Source organism: Heloderma suspectum, chromosome 2 (genome assembly GCF_057233095.1).
Source record: "Heloderma suspectum isolate Gila_16-S chromosome 2, 16-S_ref, whole genome shotgun sequence".
In the NCBI taxonomy this organism is placed as follows: domain Eukaryota; kingdom Metazoa; phylum Chordata; class Lepidosauria; order Squamata; family Helodermatidae; genus Heloderma; species Heloderma suspectum.
In genome coordinates, this window is record NC_139459.1 from 268,487,326 (window position 1) to 268,507,332 (window position 20,007).

The 20,007-nt window shown below is 44.2% G+C and overlaps 1 protein-coding gene across 1 annotated transcript in view; it reads right to left on the reverse strand.

The window, feature by feature from the left end:
- The window catches only part of SPARC (secreted protein acidic and cysteine rich), a 35,647-nt gene extending 19,411 nt beyond the window's left edge, over positions 1-16,236 (reverse strand). Inside the window, exon 1 of the mRNA XM_084839196.1 lies at positions 16,061-16,236. The gene's annotated coding sequence lies outside the window, so the exon portion shown is untranslated. The remainder of the gene's footprint in view (positions 1-16,060) is intronic.
- Between the last annotated feature and the right edge of the window lie 3,771 nt (positions 16,237-20,007).

A 20,007-nucleotide genomic window follows, 5' to 3' on the forward strand; every position in this document is an offset into this window, starting at 1 on the left:
CGGGGGCGGGGGCGGGGGGAGCATGGATATTCACATCTTTGCTAATTTCTTTTGAAAGGTCCTGCAGGTTTTTTCATCACAAGACAAGGCTATCAATGGCTGCTAGTCATGATGGCTACATATTACCTCCAGAGGCAAACTGTATACAGAGACAGTTTGACTCTGTACACCAGTCGTTGGGGAACATGAATGGAGGGTGCTATTGCACTCATGTTCTGCTCATGGGCTTCCCATAGGAGCACCTGGTTGGCCACAGTGGGAACAGAATGCTGGTCTAGATAGGCTCTTAGTCTGATCCAGCACGGCTTTTCCTATGTTATGTCCTTATGTTATGAGAACACTTGTTACTAGCCAGGAGACCATGCAAACAGCCATCCTTTCTGTACTTGCAAAAGATTTCAGGAGCAGAAAAGGATGTGATGCATAGGAGTGAGGGACTAATGTTTGCATCTGCAATATTGGAGAATATACTGGCTTCTGAGCCACAAATGTTCATTCTTCATAACATATTCAGTAATCCAGCATCAATCTCTGGTATCAAGCAGTGGAGTTCAGAAACCAGAGATCTCTAAACACATGGGCTTGTCTTCATCATGCGATTGTTCTCACTGATTTGTAAAGTGGCTCACAAATAAATAGAATTCATGAAGTCCCTGCTGTTCTCAGGATCCCAACAGAAACCTCATCAAAGAATCCCTTTGTCAGCAAACTATCTTGTATTAGAAGCAGAAATGTTCCCCATTCTCACAATGGTACCCTTTTCTGTTTCTGTTTTATTGAAGCTTTCCAACATATATGAAATGTTAGGCTCAAAGTGAAGTTTAAAGGAATAGGCAACCTGCTGCTATCCAAATGTTTTGGACTACAACTCCCATCAGCCTCAGGTAGCATGGCTAGTAGTCAGGGACAGTGGGGTTTTAGTGCAAAACGTCTGGAGAGCACCAGGTTGCAACTCCTTTGAAGTTCACCATGGTAGAAAAGACAACCTGGAAGTAGAGAGATGAACCTTGCCCCGATCGTATTAGACATAAGAATTATATAATTAATGTGGGGTTTGTGTGTTGATTTGAGATTCTTGCCCTTCCTCCACTCTCTGCAATGTTCTAAATGTCACTTTTGCATCTTCCCTTGTGGTCAGATATACCAGCTGTCCCCATTTCAAAAGTTTATGGGCTTTTTTCCACTACATAACCTCTAGGTGGCACTGTCATATAGCAGAATAGCACAAATACACAAGTGGGAAAAGCATTTTCTTTCACGTTCACAAATAATACCGCATTTCCTCAGCTCTAAAAAAACTCACTGAAAGTGCTCTTTAAAAACCGAAATGAAACTGGAGGGTCACAACGTCATCTAAAGAATCTGTAAACAACCATGAGAATGGAATGAGCACACCATAAAATGCCTTGTGTTGTAAAGCTCTACATATCTGACCGCTGTGGGAGATAACAAAGTTCAATTTCAGACATTACAAATAAGTGTGGAAAAGAGGAAGTCAGAATTACATGTGCTTCCTGTTCTCAGTATTATGTCATGTCCAAAGCCCCTCTTAGCTGCTGGTGCCCAATTCTGGCTTTCAGACTCAGTAATAGTATCCAGGCTTGCCCATCCTTGCCCAACTGAACCCTTGCCAAAAAGCCTTGGGAAAACAAACTAAGGAAATCCTGAGAGATGAAATTCTTTGCTTATCTACAGTCTGGCATACAGGAGAGAGCAGCAACTGTGGAGGCCTGTAATCTCATGTGCAGAGGGTATTTGGACCCCTCCTGTGGGCTGACTGCTGCTATAGAGGGCCAATTATGCCATAGGGTGCTATCTCCTCTGTTCTATATGCAGTTTGTAAAACCTGGATATCTGTGTCGGTGTAAAATGGTTATGAACTGTGAGGAAGAAGGAATGTCTGTTGCGTCTAGCGTGCAGGCAAGAATCCAAACAACAAATGAACTCTATGAGAGATTGCTCTGACAATCGAAACATCCACTCACAGGATACTGGGGGAGTCAAAGCCCACCTCTTGGGAATCACAGCCATACAGTGATATTACCCAACGCCTCTCTGCAATTGCTCAGATAGCATCTATTGTTCATTAATCACTTCCTTCTTTTAAGAAGGAAGGGAAATCCATGAGAATGTGGATTTTGTATTCATAAGAATATGAGACCAATGTGTATGGAAGAACTGGATGATCTTTCAGAAATGATCTTCCCTCCTGGTGGCAGATTTGCATGGCAGGTGGAATATAAAAACAAAAAAGATGACGGCAAATACTTCAGGTGTAGTATGCGCCTTAAATAGCTTGGACCCAGAAGGACTGCTTCCGGTACCACCCTGCTCTCATTCTGAAGTAATTAGCAGAGGCCCTTCTCACTTGTCTGCTGCCAAGAGCAGTTGCAAAGGAGAATACAAGGGGAAAGGGCCTTTTCAGTAGTGGGCCCGCACCTCTGCAATTAGCTTCCATTCCATTGGGGGTTTGTCAGGCCCCTTTGCAGGTCTTCAAGAAAGCTCCAGTGACCCACCTATTTTTGCTGGCCTGGTTCTTGGGCTGCTGGCTTCATGAGTAATTCCTGTTTTTACTGATTGTTTTATTAATACGTATTTATTGAATTGTTATTGCATTTTAAAAACATCTTGTACGCCACCTTGAGAGGGTTCCACTTTTAAAGATGGCTTAAAAATAATGAAATAAATAATAATACAAAGTAATGAAGTAAATAAACCCAGCTTTCCCCTGGCTCCTCAACTGAAATGTCAGACCAGCACATGAGTGAATCAAATACTGGCTCAGCTGTCAGTCTTGTCTTTCTGATGCTTCGGCTGGGCTCTCCACATTTTATTTGCAAAAGCATCTGATGGATGTCTTAGCTGTACATTCCTCACCTTGTGAATTTTACAAAAGGGAATGGTTTATTTAAACGGTAGAGCTGCTCTGGTAATGGTTTGGGGTGATAACATGGGCACGAAGATCACACTGCAAACTTTCAGATCATGACCCTGGAGCAAAAAGATCCATCTTAGAATACAATGAGATGCTCATACAATTACCCCATTGCTCTCAAATGCTATGTTTGTTTTCAGCCTCTTGCAAATTGTAAATTAGGATGAGGTATTTGGGTGTCTAAAGCAGGCTTCCCCAACTTGGTGCTACAACTTCCAGCATGCCTGACCATTTGCCATGCTGTCTGGGGCTGATGGGAGTTGAAGTCCAAAACATCTAGAGGACACCAGGTTTGGAAAGGCTGCTGTACAACTATCTAGGAAGTTCCACAATCCACAGAAGATGGATGAGCAACTTATGGTCAGAGAAAGAGAAAAATCCTCACTGATTTATAATCTATCTGAATGGATATTTCCTTCTTAAAATGTGAGCTCTAAGGCCAGGCTGAATTGCTGGAGTACTGAACAAATCACACAATAAATAACAAACATGTCTCTATTTCCTTTAGGAACAAGTACTCAAAATATTACAAAGATGGATTTCTCTTAGAATAACTGATATTTAAGAAAAAAGTAAAAGATTTGAATTTCAAATGCTACATTTTAATGTTGAAGATCAATTCATCTTGCAGGGGGCGGGGCAGAGGGAATTGAGTTTTGATATACTCCCAGTGCAATCCTATGCACATTTATTTGAAAAGAAGTCCTACTGAGTTCACTGGAGGTTGCCACAAGTAAGCATGCACAGGGTTAAAGCCTCATTCATCTAAAGCTGACATCTTTCCCCAAGCCAGAAAAGTCACCAGTTAACCTAATGCCAAATTTGAACTCCAGCTTAGGACTTTCAAAATTTGAACTTTGAAATGTAGTTACCTACATGTATGTTTCATGTCCACATGAAACCGAAAACAAATATGAGTAAATTTTTTCCATCCCACAATTTATTACATGTCTAATATAAATGTATCTCCTGGCATTTCTAAGACAAACTGCAGTATGATTTATTTCAACTCTATTTGTAACTGAAATGTGGAATCACCATCAGAAATTGTCTGTGAACCACGTAAATGGGAGGTGTCTCCAAAATGTCCAGCTCAGCCTTTGTTTATGCTAAATGTAGCAGCCTTTCACTAATATTTACACCCAAGCTTTCTAAATATGGCCTTGCCACAGCCTTGATGTTGAATTGTCTCAGTTTTGATTTCTTTTGCATGGTACACTTTTGCACATCCAGTTACAGCGACCTTCCCCCAACCTGAGGCCCTCTAAATGTGTTGGACTACAGCTCCCATCATCCAAATAGCTGTGCTAGTTGGGGTGATGGGAGTTGTAGTGCAACACACTTGGAGGGGGACAGGTTGGGGGAAGGCTGTGTTAAAGCATGGTAAGTGAAATGTAACCACCCATATGGATATGAACAGGGTCTGAATGGAAACCATGCAGCACCGTTTTCCATCAGTTTATAGACCTGGCTGACATTTCGTCGTTGCAGACAGTTTCTGGTGAGAAGTGGTGGGTAGATCAAGTGTAGGGGATCATTTCCCTTTGACTTGGCCAGAGCCTAACACATACAGCCCTTTTCCCTACCCCCACTTCTCCTCCTCCTGTTCAGTACACCGAGTCCCTTCCTCTCTCTTCTTTATTTGTTCTGGAGGCCGCTGAAAGCATCCTCCCTCACTGCCAAGACCTGAAGCTGAGGTCAATGGATCTTCCCCTTTCAAAGGGCATTTTTGGGGTGGAAAAGTACAGCTGAATCTGGCTGTTCCCCTCATCCCTGATTTATAAGGGCTTTTCTTGTGTGCTTTTCCTAGCAGGGCTCCTTCTTTGCCTTGCTTCCTAGATCCATTTCTGACCAAGATATGGTAACGCCATCGAAGCCTGGCAGCTCTGACTGGGGGGCGTCAAAGGGGGCGGAGAAGCACCTTTGGAAAATGATACCCTTTCGAATCACCTTTGTCAATATTGGACTAAGATCTCGGAAGCCTCCCCTGGGCCAGAGAAGATCAACCTTTGGGGTTGCGCTGTGGGTTGTTGAGTCCACCTGACAGCAAGCCAGCGAACACTCCGCACTGCCACTGTTGTGCTTGGAGGTAGAAGGGACACGGCTAAACCCTCTGAGCAAACAAGCCTTACACATAAATGTCTGTTGCCGGAGACAGGAAACAAATTTATTTTAAAAACAAAATGTAAAGAAAAGCATCATTAGCCGACTTATTTTCAAGAGGACTCGTGTGGAAGCTTCCAGCCTCCCTTCCCTTGATGCTTGGCAATCAAGTTGTTGAATACATAGTGTGATTCTCTTGTACTCAGGACTTGCTTCACAGCCATCACACAGCTGTGTGTGTGTGTGTGTGTGTGTGTGTAGAAACCAAGCCATGCTGTCTGGAGCTTCATTCAAGCCAGGGGCAGGGCTGGCATGGACTCAGCCCCGGCACATGTCTTTCAGTGCCGAGGCTCAGACCTGGACTCTGCAAAGTGGATCGAGGCGTTTGTATGGGTATCTTGGCAGACAGGGCTGGCTCCCGGTTTGAGGGGACCAAATAAAGTCAACAAAGTCAGTGCTCAGCTGACTTTATTGGTGGGAGGTGGCATGGTGGTGGCCAACAGCAGTGCTCGGAGTGGAGTCAGGTGGCTGAGGGCTACCATTTTAAATCCACACCATTCCTCAGAGCAATGCTACATCGGGAAATTGAAATGGCTGCCAGACTGAGCTGCCTGAGGCTGTTCAGAGCACAGGGCCAAGGACAAAGAATTAAAGGTGGGCCCCAGGGCAGGTGTTACCTGTGGGTCCTGCCAGACACTAGGGCCCTTGCAGGTGCCAGCCCTGTTTGTAACAGAATTCCCCTTCTCCAGGCACTGTCTTGTTCCACAGGGATAGACTGGAACATAGAATAAACTCTACTTCTGTAAAGGTTAATCGCCCAGGCAAACATAACTTCCACTCACAGTTAAGTGGTAAGATCACTATCCCTATCTGAACTACAGAAGAACCAGATCCAGAGCTTAGCTCCAACCAGGGTTTGCCATAAATATAGGGCAGGGGATCAGGTTCAGGAGATGATGTTGGCATCTGATAAGGATCCCATACTTTGCTTTGGCTGGGATGATTTTTCTCTGCTTCTCGTGGGAGGAAAAGACTGTTTCTAAGCATGTACAGAATCTCTTTTTCTCAAGAATAAATCACAGCTCCCCCCTCCCCTGGGAAGCTCTGTCTTCTGACACCGAATTCCCAGGGAATGGTTAGACTAGCCTTCCCCAACCCCAGCCCCTAGCCATCTCAAATTATGGGAGTACATCTGGACAGTGTCAGGTTGGGGAAGGCTGATTAGATCCTACCATTTTTTTAAAAAACATTTTTTTTTACAAATGATGTGTTGGTGTTTGCAGTGCAGCTTTTCCTGTGCTACTGGCAGCACCCAGGGTGTTAATGACAAAGCTGTGGATGTATCAGGACAGGAGTTGAAAGGACCATTATTAATCTGCATATTTTGTTTGCATATTGTTAAGACCACTTGCATCACTTTAGTCAGGGCTGTGAGTAGAGACAATGATTTTGGTTTCCCAAGAATCTTAGCTTGCTTTCTTTTTTTAAAATGAAAGGATTTCTAGTCCTTATGATGGTGATGATAGGATTCGAAAGATATAAACACTGCCTGCCTAGGGAAATCTCAGAAGGAGCAGTGGAGACTGGACAGGATTTCAAAAGGGAATTGAGCTACTGAAGCTTTGTCATTCCCAGTGGACGCTGGTGGTTCCGATGTCAGTGGGCTGTGTATCTGCTCTGGGTTTCAGTCAGAACCAGTCAGAACTCCAAAGGAGCTATCCAAGGCATTGAACCCAACCCCCAAATAGGTTCAGCACCTTGGATAGCTCCTTTGCCATTCTGACTGAAACCCAGAGCGGATACACAGCCCCACAGACATTGGAGCCACCAGCCTCCACTGGGCATTCCCATAATTAGGGGAAGCTGAAGAAAATTATGTGGAATATGCAAATATCTGTCTAGCATCATTTCTAGGCTTGCTTTAAGGGCAGAACCTGTACATGCTTAATTTGTATGATTTACATTGGCTGCATGCACCTGCTTTTCTTGATGCAGAATCTGGATAATTTTGGTGATGCTTTGTAATTTTAAGTGAAGAGAACACATGGCCTGTCTATGGTGGATGCAAAACCATGTTGTAGCTCAGCTGTGAAGAGGGAACTTTGCTTAGGCATTCATGTGACACCTCTCTCTCTCTTTCCCCCCCACCCCTTCCAGACACCAGTCCTCCATTTGCAGTGACTATAGGTTCCCTCTCAATCACTTACGCTTCCAAGTCCAGGGAGGGACAAGGAGGTGTCATAAAGACCATTGGTGTTCAAAGTCAGGGCTTTACTCTTCAAATCCACTGCCAGTTTCTATCATTCTTTTCCGGGATTATTAATTACACACCTTTCAAACGCTCTGCTCTCAGGTTATAAAATGTCTCTCTACAGCCATGAGCATTACAGCATGGAGATACTTTTAAAATAAAACTCCTGGTAGGCCATATGTCCTCTTTTACAGGGGACAGTCCTGTATTTGATTGTCTGCCGGAAGACAGTCCTCTATTTGAAAATGTCCTCTATTTGAAGGGCTGTCCAGGCCACGTCTGGTTTAAAGATACAGAACGAGAAGAAGGGAGGGAGAGCAGCAGGGGCCTTGAAGTCACCCATCTACAGTTAGCGCCTGGCTAACAGACAGATTGAGCAGGCAGGCACAGCGGCCCATGTGGTCACCGTCTTCCCCACTATGGTGGATGGTCTGTATTTCTACTTAAAGGTATTATTTCAAAATTTGCATTGTACAAGCTTTATATCAACCTCTGCCTTTACTTGTAAAGAAAAAAGGACAAACATGCAGGCAGTATGATACCCATGGGCTCAGGACAAAGTATACTGCTCCAAATTGGTGGGCCCTTACACACATGATTTTATTCTATTTATACTGATATATACATATATAGTTAGGCTTTTCCTGTTTCACATTGGCCCCTGATGTCACCCCTGGTGTCGCCTTCACTCACCCCTCCACCAGTGGTCTGGCTTTATGGATGAAAAAGCCACCCGCATGCTGATCTTGGTAGATTCACAGCTTTTGCACTGTTCCCACCCCCACCCCATTCTACAAGGTTGAGATGCCTCTCCTGGGGCTTAGGGGATCTCTACTCCTCAAGTTTATTGTGCGTTCATGGTTGCTCACTCACTGAATTGTGCAGGTCCATTATATGATGTCGTCGCTGTCCAGTCATTATTCCACTATTTCCTCCCATCTATCCCGTGTTTTCCTCAAACGGAAAAAATGGGGTATTTTTCCAGATATTTGCAAATGGAGCGCCATTTATCTGCACGGTGTCCTCCCCGTGTATTTAGCGTGAATGAAGTGCTGAATGTGGTTGTTGGGGGTGTGGTCATGATGTTGAAGGTGGTGATGAAGGTCTGATGGGCGCTCAGCCTTCCCGTGCCTGAGCCATTTTGGCTCCTCACCATTTTCAGTCTGCCTGTTCAAAACAGAGCGGCAGAGCGTGGGGGGGGGGGTGGCAGAGCGGAGCAGCAGGGGCTGAGCAGCAGGGACTGGCCAAAAGCACGGAAGAGGGAGGCGGGGCCCGGGGAGATCGGTGGGGGGGCTGTCCGCATGTCAGTCCCCATCCACCAGTAATGTGCAAGGGGAGGGAAAGGGGCAGGAACCCAGGAGCAAGTATCACTGAACCTGGAGCGTGTGTAACGCCTCTTCAGAGAAACATAACACTATGGGAATGGCCATCTACAGAGAAGGAACCGCATGTAAAGGGAATCAGTGGTGATCCTGCATTTAAAACGGAAGCAGAAAGCCCCATTTTAAATGCAGGATTTTAGGCTGGTGTAGAAATCCCCTTAGTTGCCAGCAGTAAGAACTTTAAGCTAAAAGATGCTGCTGTTTTTTTTGTATTTCGGCCCTGCCCCTTTTCCCATCGGTTCTAGAATGACACCCCCCCCCCCCCGCCGCCGCTTCTCCAAAACTGCATTCAGCCCTCGGGCTGAAAGAGGTTCAACACCGTTGGTCTATAGGCTGCAAGGAACAGCATAACATCTTGTCCGCACTCTAAATCAAATTTAATCTCCATGGGTCTGATATTGCCAGCGACTATAAAGCTAAGGAAGGCTCAAGCACTAAGGAAGGCTCAAACACCCCTGATTATTTGTGAGGCTGTTTTAGCAGACATTTCTTCTGTTAGGCTACAAGGCGAGCTCTGCAGTGCCCCCTCTTCTTTCTTTCTTTCTTTCGTTCTTTCTTTCTTTCCTTTCTCTCTCTCTCTCTCTCTTTTTCCTTCCTTCCTTCCTTCCTTCCTTCCTTCCTTCGTTTCCTTTATTGCATTTACATCCCACCCTTTTTCCTCCTTAAGGAACCCAAGGCGGCATACTTAATCCTCCTCCTCTCCATTTTAGCCTCACAACAACAACCCTGTGAGGTGGGTTGGGCTGAGAGTCAGTGACTGGCCCAAAGTCACCCAGTGAGCTTCCATGCCTGAGTGGGGACTAGAACCTGGATCTCCCGGCTCCGAGTCCAACACCCCAGCCACTACACCACACTGGCTCTGAAGGCAAATCTCCTTGTCTTTATCTTTAAAGTTCTCAATGACCTTGACTCACCTGATCTTTGTCCTTATTTTCCCCATATCCCCACCCACAATTTTTTTTTCCTGCACGTCTACCGCCTCAGTGGCCCTAAGGTTTTCCACTCTCTTGGCGGATTCCATACACTTTTCTTGGCTACCTTTAACGCCTGGAACTCCATTCTAGAACCGATACACCTGCCAAACTTTAAAAAAAACAAACATATGTGACACTGTCAAGCAGCAGAGGAGGAGGAGAACAGTGATGATGATGATGATGATGATGGTAATATGACCTGAGTTACTGATGACCTTAAAAGGATGTTCTCCTCTCTTGGTGTCTTCAATGGGCCATATAAGTGGATTTGGTGCAGGTGTTGGGAATAGATGACTTTTATCAGCTGCATATCTCATGCACTTCTTCTGTAACAGAGGCTCTCTTCTCTCTTCTCACTAAGATTAGCATTGTTTGCTTTCTCTGTACTGCATGACCCACTTTCTCTCCCTTTCCCCAGGGAAGACGAATTTTCATTTCCTGGCCTTTAAATGTAAGCTCCATTTTCTCTGCCATCCCTTTTTGTTCGTGCTCCATCTCTTTTCCTAAACTTATTATCCCCCCCCCCCCGCCCAGTTCACACAAAACTGTGGGTTAAATAACCCACGATGAACTGTGGTGCTGATTTGAATATGAAACCCCTGATCAGGGCGGGGGCAGGGGACAGGGGACAGGGTGAGTTGTATGAACCTAGTCAGCATGGGTTATTCGAGGGTTAAACAACCCTTGAATAACCCTCAGCTAGTAGTAGCATTACACGAGGGTTGTTAATCCTTGACTAACCCATGCCAGCCAGTTTCACATAATACACTGCAACCCCCAATTGCCCCAACTGGGAGTTGCATATTCAAAATGGTGGATGCATGCACCCAGCATGCGCTGCGGCTCATCATGGATTAAATAACCCATGGGTCATCATGGGTTAAATAACCCATGATGACCCAGCCATGTCATGAGAACCAGTCCAATGTGCCAACTAGGGATGTGCTGACTAGATCCCGCCCCTCCCGATGCTTTAAAAGAGATAAAAATAATTTCAGTTGATTGCAAAATCATACTAACCAGAACGGCTCCCTTAAGAGATCACCCACTATGTCTCTTTCTCTCTTCCGTTCTGATTTGAAACATGTATGTGAGGCATTTGCAGATCTAGTGCTAACAATGGTTACTAGCCATGATGGCTATATATTACCTCCAGTATCAGAGGCAGTATGCCAGGGATGGGCAACTTATGGCCCTCCAGATGTTTAGGCTTACCTTCCATCAGCCCTAGCCAGCATAGCCAATGATGCAGGATGAGATGGAAATTGTAGGCCAAAACATGTGGAAGGACACAAATTGGCCATCCCTGGCATACTGCCTCTGATACTGGAGGCAATATATAGCCATCACGGCTAGTAACCATGCTGTGTGCCTCCGAATGCCAGTTGCTGGGGAACATAAGCAGGAGGGTACTATTGCACTCATGTCCTGTTTGTGGACTTCCCATACATTGGCCACTGTGAAAACAGAATGCTGGACTAGATAGGCCTTGATCCAGCATGGCTCTTCTTATGTTCAAGTAATTAAGCAACAGAAGTGATGGACAAGACTTACTAAATCATCAATAGAATTATTTATTAAGTAATTACGTAACAGAAGTGATGGACAAGACTTCAGCTAAAGCAACTTTTCCCTATGGATTAAAACACTAGGATTTTCAGAGGCAGCCATGAGAACTCTGAAAAGACTGGCAGTTGCCTGTTGATGCAATTGTGGTAAACCATTACCGTAAAAAAGAAGAAATGACTTGTCCAAAAGTAAAGGCTGTTCAGTGCTTTCATAATTCAATGGCCACACTGGCTAAATGGTGTGACAGTATGGGCAAAGAGGAGCTTGGCAAATGCCGTGATTGGAATTTGATTTCTGACATTAAGTTCTTACCTTCCCCTCTGTAAAATGGGAATAGATTTCCATTTCCCTTCTGTGAAACGGGCTGTTCTGTGTGAAGTGCTTTGTAGATGTATTATTATTTTATTGCTGGGTGTTTTCCTTTCCTTTTCTTTTTTAAGAAGAGTTTGTTCTGAATCCACTCTTCAACATCAAATGTGGGGCTTTATCAGGAGAAAATATGATACAGGTATTGGCCTGTCAAAATATCCATTGCTTAAGGGCAGAGGAAGGCAGCAAGCAATTTTCAAGGTACAGATAAGAAAAAGTATTATGCAATCATAACATCGGGATCTAGCAGAGCTGTTCGTTGCTAGTCCTTGGCTGCATAAGCCAAACTGTTTCCAAATGGTTTCTGAAATAAAATCAGATTGCAGGCACCGCTATGTTATTTAATGAACTGGGGCATAACTCTCATTGAGGTGGTAATACCACCTCAGGGCCAAAACAGACATTCCTTTAAATCTGTATCTAGCAGCTATGACTCTTCACCCCCATTTTTACTGTAGAGTAGGTACAGGGGCCCCAATCCATATCTTAAAAGCACCCCTACCCCCACACTACAGTCCAGAACCAGATCAGGCCCCCTGTGCTTACTCCAGAGTAAAAAAGGGCCGGGGGATGTAGGGAGACATATCTGCTAGATACAGCTTTAAAGTAATGTGTTTTGGCCCTCAGACTGCAAAGGCAGACGTGCTAAGCTCGGTATTTTCCAGGTCCCTGAGGCAAGTTGCTCTTAAAATGTGTGAGCTGTAAGGGGCGAGCTGGGTTCCTGTGTGGACCAGTAACAGGTTCGCTTCTCTGCTCGATGGACCATCCCATAGTCCAGGTTTGGATGATCACTGGGGGAAGGGGCACCGTGGCTTCTTTTCCCTGCACCGCACATGCCAATCATGTGACCGCCATTTCCCTAATTATTTGTGACGTGGCATTGGTTCTCGTATCGTCCGAACCCAGCAAGGTGCACGGTGGGGGTGGCTTCTAAACCACCCCAGAACCCATGGTTTGTTGTAGGGTTTGTGGGATAGTTTGGAAGCCACCCCCGCCGTGCACCTCGCTAGGTTTGGATGACATGATAACCTGTGCCACGTCTTGGGAAATTAGGGAAATGGTGCTTGTGCAAGTGGCACATGCAGGTCGGGGAAAAGAAGCCATGGTGGCTTCTTTTTCCCCCGGTGATCATCCAAATTTGGCCATGGGCTTGCTAGGATGATCTCCCTTTTCCTGAGGAAAGCAATATCTGGCAGCAGGGGAGCGGCCACAAGACAGCTCTCTTGTGTTCCTTTTGGCCCAGACAACACCATCCTTCTTACCTTTGCCCATGGGCCAAAAAGGAACAAAAGGGAGTCATGTTCTGCTCCATACAGGTACTCCTCCCACCAGCAAATAAGATATTGCTCCAGCCTTCCTCTCTCATCATCACAGGGGCCTCTGGGGAGATGTCCGTAATAAGAGATTGCTCCAGCCTACCTCCCTCATCATCGATTGCTCCAGCCTTCCTCCCTCATCATCACAGGGGCCTCTGGGGAGAAGTCCGTAATAAGAGATTGCTCCAGCTTTCCTCCCTCATCATTTATTGCTCCAGCCTTCCTCCCTCATCATCACAGGGGCCTCTGGGGAGATGTCTATATCCCGTTGGGAGGGGTACCTTGGCCTGCTTAGGACTGGTGGGCTGTGAGAGTTGAGCCAGGTTTCTAGGAGGAGAAGCAGCACTCTTCCCTCCATGTCCCCAGTCAGTGGTGTGTCCCTCCTCCCCCAAGAGCTGGTTCGTGGGCCTTGGCGTGTGCCAAACCATCCTGACTGCTGATGCTGGGCCTGAGTTGTGGGGGTGGTGGCTCACAAGACTGAATACAAAAGCAATTCCCCATACATAGAAAACCAGCACGTCAGGGAGAAGGCTAAGCCAGAATTCCTGACTCAGATATGCTTAGTCTTTTATGCACGGGACATGTTTTGTAATGGGGAGCAAGCATTCATTTACACAAGTGCCCCTCCTGTACACTGAAGTGGTACAGGCTAGACACAGATTTACCACCAGAGTGTGAGAATTTAGGCCAAAGACATCCAGCACTGGAAAGTTAGGCTTGCTTTGACTGTAATTTTCCAGCTAAATTTGGTCAGGTTATTTTATGGATTCAGTGGCACCATGAAAGCGAGTCCAGCTATTCAACAGCCATGTTGTCAACTCCCAGCGCTGTGTCCCAAAAGGAAAGTGGCTGGAAATTTGGATTGGATGGAAGCCCAGAGGGTCATCACCTGTGAAACTACTTCAGTTCTCCACCCCCCCACCCCTCTCTCTCACACACACACCATGCAAAAAGATGCCAACAACCTTCTTCATTATGCAGAATGACAAAGCTACCAGTTACACAGTCAATTAAAGGCTTCTTAGCTTAATGATAGTCCTTTGTTTTAAGACATAAACAGATTGAGTATAACATCTGGCATAAATAATGCCATGTGTCTGTGTGTATGTGTATACTTAACTGCTGTTCTTTGGATATGCAGCTTTAAAAACAGTGGCTGCTTGGAAGAATCTAATCTGAAGTTCTTGAGTTGTGGCTGAAGGAAGCCAGGAAGATGTAAATTTATAATCCTGAGCAGAAGGGAAGCAAGCTATAGTTCAGCATTTGCTCAAGTTGGTGCCCTCCAGATGTGTTGGGGATGCTGGAATTGCAGTCTAACACATCTAGAGGGCACCAGGTTGGGGAAGGCTGAACTATAGCTAGTACCAAAGGTACTTTGTGCTTTCTTTATTTTTACTTCACATATTCCAGGATTTAGCTCAAGTGTTGAACAGAGATGTTAAACGTGTGTGTGTGTGTGTGTGTGTGTGTGTGTGTGAGCCTTGGTGATCTAGCTAAGCTCTGGGGTGTAATGATACTGAGTAAAACGAAGTCTCTTACTGACTTGAAGATGAAATGCTGTGTATGTTTTGTAAGGCTATCTTTGCTGTCCAGATGGACAGCATGTAAACAGGAATAATAGGCAGAAACCTCTCTGGAGAACATATGGGGAAAAGTCAAGAGTCTGAGTCTCTGTTATGGCCTTTTACATCCTTTTGGATGCTGCGTAGTAGGGCAATTCAGAGCCAAGCACGCAGTCTTTCAATATCAACCTTTGAACTTTCCAACATCTAAATGCTGCAAAAAGGAAAGAAAGAAAGCTCCAGCTGAACACATCCTTTCCTTTCCACGTCTTAGGCCATAAAGGCCCTTCATCTCTTGAACCAAAAGACCCTGAAACAGTTTCCATGGGAGCCGACATTCCATTGTAGGAGAGTCATACAAGAGAAGAGGATTTTTTTCCCCCAGCAGGCGGGGCTTGGCAAAAGTTTGAAAAGTTGATATCTCTCCTCTCCCCCTTCCCCCGCCATCCCCTGCTTCTGCCTATGTGGCAGACAATGGCTTTGTTTGAACCAGTTCATGGAACTGTGCATGCATTTCCTTTAATCCCAACACACACACACACATCTCTCCTCTTCAACTGTACCAAAAATTCCCAGCTAAAAATCTGTTGCATGTTTTTGCTTTTTATATTTTGTCACTAGAGGAGGAGAAAGTGCTCAAGAGAGATGGAGCCCTTTCTCTTTGCCCCAGATAGGAATTCTCCTGGCTCTTAAATTTCAACATAAATTTTGACGTTAACTGTCTTAGCAAGTTTTTTTGGAATAAAATACTGCTCTGCGAAGGGAAGCAATTGAACTATTCCTCCATGGTAGGAATGGGAAGGCAGCAGAGTTCTCTTGAACATCCACTCTTCCTTTTTAATAGGCTCGCAGTATCCTGGCTTGAAATTAATTCTCCTTCTGCTAAGTTGCCAGTCATCCAAATTCTGTCTTAAAGAAAATAGTGAGAGAAATAAGGATGGAGACGGCAGTGGAAGCGTATTTTGTTTTTCTTCCTTCTTGTAATGGACTTTTGATTGGGCTACATTTGCTAAGATAAGGTTCACTTGACAAGCGCAGTTCCTCAGAAGCTCTATAACCTGAAGTGTCCAATGACAGGATGCATTCCATGTGCCAAATCTAATTAATTAGGGGGGATTAATTGTGAAATGCTAGAGACAGAGTGACTACTTGCTTGAAAATTACCGTAGTCTCCTCCAAATAAATAAATACTCCCCCAAATACATACATACAGAGAGAGAGAGAGAGAGAGTGAGGGAGCAGAGAAAAATACTAAAATACACAACAAAATCCTGTTTTTCTGAATGTTGTCAAACTAAGACTATTAACGTGCTGATAATAAGGTTATAAGGAAAAAATGCTTTTGAGCTGCATAACAGAAGTAAAGCCAAACAAGCACCCTTCTCAAGAATACTCAGCAATGGAAAGTCAGTAAGACGCAGGCTATTCCCACACATCAGTAATACTGCCTGTTTCCTCCTGTTAGTTGATATAATTCAGATGTTGAAGTTAGGATGTTTTGCAAATTATGACTGGTCTGCTTAGCAATAAAGAGAGGAATCTGAGGAATGAGAAATAACTGAAAGAAGAGAATGGAGAAGAATGGATTTAATGCCATACCTCAAGGACAAGGCGGTAGAGCTGAGAAAACTTCAGGCTCTCTCAAGGGTCTGAAGGAATCTAAATGTCTTAGAAGGTGGCAACAGGAAACCGTTCAGAGGGTTAGTGGGCTGGGTTTTTTCTTGGGCTGTCTTTCTTTCCCCTCCTCTATTTTCCAAATCTGTTTCTTTCTCTCTGACTACAAGTGGGCTGGCTTTCACCTTCTCCCTCTCCATCCCCACCCCCCCAATTCCCTTCTCTCAAAATATATTCTGAGGCTGCAGCCAAAAGCTAAATGATAGACCAGAGCAATCAAGTAGCATCAGAGGGGAAAAAATACTGCTTTTTTAGAGAAGTCTCTAAAGTGGAATAAATGGAGTTTAAGAGTTGATTGCAGCATTTGTGGCAGATACTGTCAGTTTCAGGATTCCAGGGAGACTACCTTGTTCTCCTGGGTTTTTCAAAAACATTTCCAGGTTTGGGAGATGGTTGTACAGTTGCTCCTGTTCATGCAAATAATTAGTGTGCAATCCAGTAGAGATAGTTGTACATACTGATGCACAACTGAGCTGGAGGATCCAGATATAACTCCTCTAAGAAAATGGCTGCAATTGTGGCCTTAACAGTACCAGCTCAGAAGGCAAGCAGTTTGACCAGACAAGGATGCAAACAAACAAAAAATGTGTTGCATCTTTTGTTTGTTTTACACATATTTTTCTATAGTTATATTTTTCTATAGCGATAGTGTCTCTGCATAAAAAAGGTGTATCCCCACGTGGTTTATTCTGCCACAAATAAACATTTCTGTCAGAAAGCCAAATTAGACTTCCTAATGGGTGTGGACAAAATTAACACGCATGATTACCCTCCCCAAGTCTTTTTTTCAGGGTGAAACTACACATTACAAAGAACAAACATGTAAAAACACAGAAGGCTGCTTCTGAAAATGGTAGCCTGGAATCAAGTTTCCTTCTCCCTCTCCAAAACATGTAGCAACACAGAGCTCAACTTACTTTGCATCTTGATGACATTACAATGACATTTTCTATCTGCCCCTGCACCCCCACCCCCCCAGTAGCAGCCTGTGATGGCACAGAGTGATGGCACCAGGACACAGGGTAAGCCCCCCTACAAACCTCTTGACACACACAGCTGCTATTTTCGGCAGCAGCCCTGTGGATTTTGCAACATGTCAACTGTTCCTCAGAAAATGAATTCACGTGTGTATAGGAAAGCATAATATCCATTGTTAGAGGAGGGGAAATCCATCTGACACCACAAAGGTGCAGTCTTACGCATGTTTACAGTGAAAAAAGTTCTACCGCAAGGCTGTCTGGGGAATACTGGGAGTTGTAGGACTTTTTTCTGTTTAAATATGCATAGGATTGCACCCTAAAGCTATTCAGTACTTGTTTACATATTGCAGAGAGCGTAGAAACAATCTAAGGTAGCTTAAGCCCATTGATTTCAATGGGCTTAAGCACACTAATTCTGTGTTGTATTGTGGTCAGTATGTGATGGGTGACTGCATATCTGTTCTAAATATGAATGACTACACATCTGTTCTAGAGTGCATACATTATATTAGTGAAATGAAACTTATTCATTGTTGGTAGCTCCCTAAGCAGTATGTGGTAATTACCACTCAGAGCTACTCTCTTTCCTCTCTTCCCTCCTCATGTTTGAATGTTAGCAGAGTTTAAGTAGTTAACAAACCATCCTTTCTGAACATTGATAGATTCAGAAATGCCAAGTGATACAATGCCAGAAAGTTTCAGAGGGGCTTCCCCCTCCCACGCATGTTTGAGTTCACCTTTCCCAAGCTCACACAAAAAGCAAAGCTGTGAACTTAGAAAATCCATATTAGTGTAATACCTTTATTAGGCTAGCTCAAAGGTCACAAAAAAGTGCCAGCTTTTGAGAGCTCCAGATCTCTTCATCAGACAAGATGTTACAAAAAGCAGGTGTGTGTATGTGTGTGGGGGGGTGATTTTCTGTTGAAGTCATGGTGTCTGCATCATGGTCAGAGTCTTAAAATGAAACGGGGGATGTGGGTTTGCAGACCTTCAAATTAGGCTTTACCAGGTGATGTGATGGTTTCAGGTTTCACCTGCTGGAAACAAGAAAGAAGCAAACCATGCCTGATCCCCCATTTTTGAAAATATAAAATCCAGCTGTTACTCAGAACGGTCTCCCATCCTGGGCAAACAACATAGGTTCCTTGATTGGTGGGGAAAAAAGAAGTAGATAATGGTGTTTATCATATTACATTGCCAGGAACAAGGCAAGAGCTAAGGAGGCGAACACTAACGCAGGCACTATTATCAATGGTGCAATCATGCTAATAATAATAGTAATAATAATAATGGCTTTTCTACATGAGGCATTTATCATGTGCTCGTCATTCCCTACTCACGGTTGTTTGCGGGTTCCTTAGACATAATTGTGACCCTCCGGTTTTGCTTCTTTGTCTAACCAGCACTTCTGGTGAGTTTTTGTTAGAGCATGGAAAATGTGGCATTTAATAGTGAAAGCAAAATAAAGCGCGATTTCCTCTTGTGTATTTGGACTATTTCGCTATACCACAGTGCCACCTAGAGGTTATATACTGGAAATGCAGGAAAGGAAATGCTTGTAGTCCTTGGACCTCAACTCTGCCACAAAACTGAAAGTAGATACAGCGGATTCACAGCTGATTAACAGCTTAATGTAGAAAAGCTCTATAACTGATCTGACTCCCAACAACTGCTCCAACATTATAAATCTCTATAGATTAGCTGACAGTGCTCTGTAGTCCAGACTGCAGTAGTTACAGCATACATAGCCATAAATGGAAACTTTTGGCCTCTCTGGAATACCAGTTTCAATTCCAGTTGGGTCTTCTTTACTTGGGAGATGAAAGGCAAAACCTGAGTAGGAAGAAAATATCCCCTCAAAGGATTTTTAAATGAGATTGAATCATAATGTCTAGTCCAGATGCCAGCTTTAGCTTGACCTCTCTGGCCAATAGGTAGTTTTGAGATGCTTAGAGACTGAGAAGAAAAGGTTAAGCCAGAGTAGCTAGGATGTAGTATTTTAGGGAATGTGGTATCAGTTAGCCTACTCATGATATTGTATTCAAGGGAGATGGGATTGGTGACTCACTAGACGGGTAGTTAAGTTCTTCCTGCAGTGTCCATTTTTCTGACCGGTTACACCATAATAACAATGGTGGCTTGCACATTCCATCTCTTAATATTTAATGATGTTTAACAAATTATAAAGCAGGGGGCATAAATGGCTTTGAACAGCCACTCATAACACATCCAGTCACATCCCTCAAAGACTTTCACACAGCAGAAGACCTTTAAGGCCCAATCCTATGCATGTTTAGACAGAAAAAAGTCCCACAACTCCTGTGCTGGCTGGGGAATCCTGGAATTGTAGGATTTTTTTTCTGTCTGAACATGCATAGGATTGGGCCCTTAAGAGAAAAAGCCCTTTTAGGGCTCTGTTTTGCCAACCACTGGTTTTCCAAAGACATCATTTTAAACAGTGAGAGAACGTGAACATTGCTAATAATGGGAACCATTTTAAAGGATGTTGAGAGAAAATGATCGGCACATCAATTACCAAAGAGTAAAAGCAGCTTTTTCCGGAGGAGCATATGTGACAATCTGAAAGACATTTTTTACAAATCAGTGTATTGCTGGTCTCTCTCTCTCTCTCTCTCTCTCACACACACACACACACACACTTTTTTTGTTTTTAAAGATCCATATGCATCTTGGAAATGTGGATTAGTAGTGACAGGCCAAGAGCTCATGTGGTGGTCATGGCCTCATATTCAAGTGGTTTTGGATTCAAATAAAGAAGGGAATTCAGAGGATGGTTAGATATGATTTAATATTAGAACCTACTACAATGTTGTCATGACTTGACCATTTCAATATACCCCTCAAAGTATTGTGCAGGGTCCCCTGATTTAT